A 5,553-nucleotide genomic window follows, 5' to 3' on the forward strand; every position below is an offset into this window, starting at 1 on the left:
TGACAAGCAGTGCTCAAAAGGGCTGCGTGTTTGTAAAGAAAAAAACAACAAAATAAAGGCGCTGTTTTGCCCGAAAAAAGAAGCATCCCCTTATGAAAATATGAGATGAGTTTCACATGAAAGTCTAGCGAGTTTTGACATCACAGCCATTAGACTTTCTGATGAGTTTCTTTGGAATTTTCTGATGTATTCCTAATGTCATTCTAAAACATATTGGCCACCGTCTTTCTGTAGAATTCTTGACGAGTGTTTTTCTTGTGAGCATGAAATGTCTTCCTAATGTGCGCTCCAAAGCGGTTTTCTTGTGACTTTCTCACGTCTTCCTAACGAATCTCTAATGAGCTTATACATTAGACTGCTGGTGCTCATATTACTGCTATAACAAAATTGGCCACCACGTGTGGTAACATTTTCTCATGTGTCCCAATGGCAGTAAGACCTTATTTAAAGCTGTTACCTGTGCGTGACTGTCTTTGGTGCTATATATATATACAGCCTGTATGCATGTATGTATGTCTAGCGAAGATGCAGCACTTTTGACCTGTACATGGGCCCTACATATGCTGCATGTAAGACATTACTCAACGAAAGAAATTTAACAAAAACATTTATTGGGCATATCAATGCTTCCTTAAATGCAGAAGGAGGTTAAATGAAAGGAAAACACAGTATCAGTCTGGTTACGGATGTGATATCTTCCTTTCATTTAATCTCGCTACTTATCATTGAGGAGAGGCTGTTCTTGAGGTGGAGTGTCGTCATCTTGAAGTAAGTGCACGTGTACCCTGCATGGTAGAAAGGACAGAAAATTAACAAAACTTGGCAATCAACCACAGAAATACACGCTGCATCACTTGCTGCAGAACGATCTGGAGATGTTATAGCTAGTTCTGCGAAAAATTGATGTGGTGTCGGTTCACACAAAGTTGAGGAACCACTGCGTGGCCTTTGGGTGCAGCAGTAACTACAGTAAGCAGAAATTGCTCTTGGCTGTACAAATGTGCAACATGGATCAGCTGTGGCATGTGTACATGTCGTGAACAACTTCGGCTATATCGGTTTCCACTTGACAAAGGACAGCAGTGTCTGTGGATTGCTAGCGTGAATGACAAAATCTCACTAATTACTTGGCATGGAAATGAGCGTAGGAGTGTTTGTGTACGGGCAACCCAATGCATCCCAGAGACATCCAAGTGCCAGTCGTTATAGAATATTTGCATCAGCTATGGTCACAGTTCTCACACATTCCAAGCCTACTATGTCATGCATGTGTTGGCCTCCTGAATGATGGCATATATCCCATTCAAGAAATACACCACACCATGTCTGGGTTTTTTTATCATTTACACCTGAGCACTGCTTTCAGAGGGAGGGCACAAGTTAAAAAACAAATGCGTAGAAGCATGATAAACAAGCTTGCATAAAAATAATTTAATAAATAAGCATGGTGGTTGCTATCCCACGTCATTGGAGAGTATTCCTCTTTGTCATGCAATCATAATGAGCGTTGACTGAAACACGTCCCATTTTTGGATGTGGTATTCCTCACTGATTTTGTTGTATCAATCAGTTGCCATAGGCGAACGTAACAGAGGAACAATCTAAATCCAGTGCACAGCTCGTCATGTCAATGCATGGTCAAATGGGACGAGCACACTGGTCCTTTGAGTGAATTATGGTGCTCTCCTAGGCGCATGCTGAGGCACTGGCTAGTCAGCGTGCCCGATGTACATTGGACCAAATATGCATGTGATCAAAAGAATAGCCTACATTAACCCTGAAAGATACAAGACAAATTTTGGGTACCTTTAACTAAGCAAGCCTCCAATGCCTGGGTGCCTTTGTCAATTCATTTGTGGACTGCAATGCACATATATTTCCAGCAAAAATAAATTAGGCAGCATATGCACAACAGTCATGTTGTATGGTCTCCCTTCCCTCGCTGTGCAAATTTTGTCCTGAAATGTTGCATGAACTGATTGAATTGAAAATTGAATCGAGAAAGGCAAGGAGGCAAGCGAGGCTTGCTTGGTTAAAGGTAGCACCAAATTTGTCCAGTGCGTGTCAGAGGCACTGTACTGTATTCCTTTCACAGGTGGTCAAATGTACATAGCGCAGACTGGCTGGTGCCTAAATATGTACCTATGAGATCAACATATTTCACTCAAAAGACCAGTATGCTCGTCCTACTTGGCCACACATATCCGCAACGGGGCTTCAGGCCGGATTAGGATTGTTTATCTGTTTTCACCCATGGCTGAAAAGTGGCAAGAGAAATCAGTCAGGCACACCACATAAATAACAATAAGTGTGAGCCAGCCCCCATTATCAATGCATGAAGAAAGGCACCCTTTGTAGATTACAAGGGATAGAAATTAGTCTGTGCCTATTTACTTACTTCTTTTTATGCAAACACCATTTATCATGATTTTATGCCTTTGTATTATAACTTCTGCCATCCCTCTCAAATTAACTGGTGCACAACACAAGTGCACATCCAGTGCTATTTTTGTTAGTCCTTCCAACAACTTAAACAGTCAGTTGTTAGCCAACGTCATGTTGCATAGCCTCCCTTCCCTCGCTGCGTAAATTTTGTCCTGAAAAGTTACATGAACTGATTGGCTAATTCAAATGGACACTACAAGTTTCGCCGAGTGGACACAGCTGGTTCTCAGAAATGCACAAAAACAGTGACGGGTATCTGTTGGCATCCTGGAGTGTGTGCAAACTAGCTGTGACATTGCTGCAGTAGACACACTCACAACTGCTACAATGCCTACCAGCATGAATAGGGGCAGCTTGCAAAGAAAAGAATACGAAGAAAGTGAGAGAAAAAATAGAAAGCTTACCAGAAAACACCTCACTACTTAAGTAACTGCAGCACAATGAATACTGGCCTTCCTATTTCATTTCAAGAAATTCGAGTTCATCAAATGTGTATTTGCCACTGACAGTTATTCTGAGAACCAGACAGACATAATCGTAAACATCAATGTTAAACAATGGTATGCACACTGCGTGCTTAGACCTTTGAGATATATGGCACACTACACTTCGAATTCTTACATGGACAAAAACAGCACATGTGTGTATCATAAGCAGAAAGGAAAACAGGGAAATATATGCTACAGCATAAGAAACAGTTCCAAACAAATAAAACCAAAATAAAAAAGAAACATACTGTGTAATAGGCAAAAATAAAATGGACTTGCAGCCAAGCAATTTATGCGAGAAAAATACTAAACGTCAGGACATGCGAGGTGTAGTTTTAACAGAACAAGATAACGTGTGCATGTCTACAAACACAAATAAGCAGCAAGTGGAATAAAGTTGCACAAATATTTAGCCTATTTAGCAAGATGCATTAAGTAATATGTCGATACACTTATCCACTAATGATACCGAGATCTTACTTTTGTGAACACGTACACTTAAAGCATACCTGACATGTCCATCCAGATTACACGCCGTGCTGCTTCAGCCATTGCCACGGGTTATGTGGACACTGTTGTGGGTCACGGCTTCACCACTACAAAGAGAATTCTGTGTTAACTTACAGCTGTGGCACAATAAGACTATCACATCGTGAACACATGCAAGGAGCATGTAAAAACAGTCACGAAAACAATGCCTGCACTGGTGCAGGGTGGCAACAGAGCACAAAGTCGAAGTCACTGATGAATGTCACGATAACAGGGACCCCTTCAACAAGACAAAATTTCACACGCAGCAGCAGCAGCAGCGCATTACATGAATGTTTGTTTACATAACGATTCTATAGTTTCTTTCGTGACTTTAAGTAACTATCCCTTGTAATGTTTACTTACGTCAAAGTTATGGCAACACCACTTCAAAACAAACCTGTACCAGTAGCACGCTGTGATTGCTTACATTTTTTTTTCCTAATACTGCTCGTAAATCGAAAACCTTGTAAGCAGATTATCTACATCGTCGAATCATTTATAAGCGAGGAAACGTCGTAGCAGTAAGAATCGCTCAAGAGGTAGATGAGTCGTTATCATGCGACTTCAGCAGAAAAGCGGGAGCTCACGCACAAGCGCGCATGATGAATACGATTATTTCCGAACGTAATCTTTCTCATCAGAAGAAAACGCTTATCAAGGTTTTCAATTCTGCATTATGGCAATAAATTCGCGCAACTAAACTCTGACACCCAGCAAGCATCGGCATAGGTTTCACTGTTGTCGTGGGAGTTCTCTTTCCTACGTTCGCAAAGCACCCTATGCCTACACGAGAAGCACGCACAACACGTGTGTAGTCAGCAAGCACGGTTACTCACCTTTTGAATGGCACGACGCGGTCGGAAAGCGCCCTCCAAGTTGCCGGTGCTTCGATGTTACTTCCAGCAGACATGCCGGTGCATAGTGGACGAGCAGTGGCACGCTAACAACACGCATTAATTCTTCGCGACGTCCACCCAACTTTCCACGACAACCAGAGACAAAGGGAACGCACTCCACGGCATGAACATCGTTGGTCCATATTTGGCTGGCGCGCCACGCACACGGCGAGTTTGCAGCGAGACACAAGCTGTCGGTGGCACTTATGCGCACGCGAACTAAGTCACATTTCGTTACAGCAAACACAAAAACACACGATCAAACAAGCACATCGTTGCAGCTCGCACACCCGACCGACTCGTAAACAGAGCGACAGGCTGATTGGATTGGATTGGATTGGAAACGGGACGGTGGGTGGCGCCACCAACAGGTTGGTTGGGGCCAGCCAATGTCTCGGCTAGCGTCATCTGAGGATTTGTGCGGCTGCCTAATTGCGCATAGCTGTTGCAAGACAAACAGAACCACAGATAAGTCTATATTGTAAGCTATAGCTTGGCATAGAAAGAAATTCTATCACGCATTTTCAATTTGAATCGCTTCTGCTATCTGCAGCCAGCAAAAGCATGGCCTTTGAGATCTGAAAATGTTAACCCTATAGAAAACCGTTGCGGTGACGTTATTCGAACGATTTTCACTTCGATTACCTCTCATAAAACCCGTGAATTACGCATTTCGCTGCTCCCCGTGCTGCCTGCGCCGTCACTTCAATTTAAATAACTTCCTGCTGTCGTTAACATCAACTATATAGCCTCAGACATCGTTGACGCGATCTCCGAGAGACACGTGTGCAGTGTGCGATGTTTTAGTGCCCGTTGCAACAGTGTCAGTCGGAAAGCATCAAATCGGCTCGTGTGGCGCAGCTTAAAACCCTGTCGTCTGTACCTTGCTTTCGTATTAGTGTGTTTAATGTGCGCGGGTTGCACTCCTGTCGATCGTGCCATCTGTGTTGATCGTGCTACCCACGAAGATTCCTCGAAAAACCCACATGTCTCGGCAGCGTGCATTTGTCCTATGTGGTATATGCCAGATGTGTGCGCTGGCGTACGATGTGCTTGCAACCAAGTACTACAGTGCGTTCCAGCAAATAGACGCTGCCGCTTACGCGCAGTTTTTTTTTTTTTTTTTTTTTTTCCCCGTCGTGGTTGCTCAGTGGCTATGGTGGTGTTGGGCTGCTGAGCACGAGGTCGCGGGA

General features: G+C 43.4%; 1 long non-coding RNA gene across 1 annotated transcript; it reads right to left on the reverse strand.

The window, feature by feature from the left end:
* Window positions 1-590: 590 nt before the first annotated feature.
* On the reverse strand, window positions 591-4,672 carry LOC126523592 (uncharacterized). The gene is made up of 3 exons (XR_007597721.3): window positions 4,301-4,672; window positions 3,443-3,529; window positions 591-785 (listed from the first exon to the last, which is right to left on the reverse strand). It is a non-coding gene; the product is annotated as an uncharacterized lncRNA (long non-coding RNA).
* Window positions 4,673-5,553: the final 881 nt, after the last annotated feature.

This window comes from Dermacentor andersoni, chromosome 6, assembly GCF_023375885.2.
Source record: "Dermacentor andersoni chromosome 6, qqDerAnde1_hic_scaffold, whole genome shotgun sequence".
Classification (NCBI taxonomy): domain Eukaryota; kingdom Metazoa; phylum Arthropoda; class Arachnida; order Ixodida; family Ixodidae; genus Dermacentor; species Dermacentor andersoni.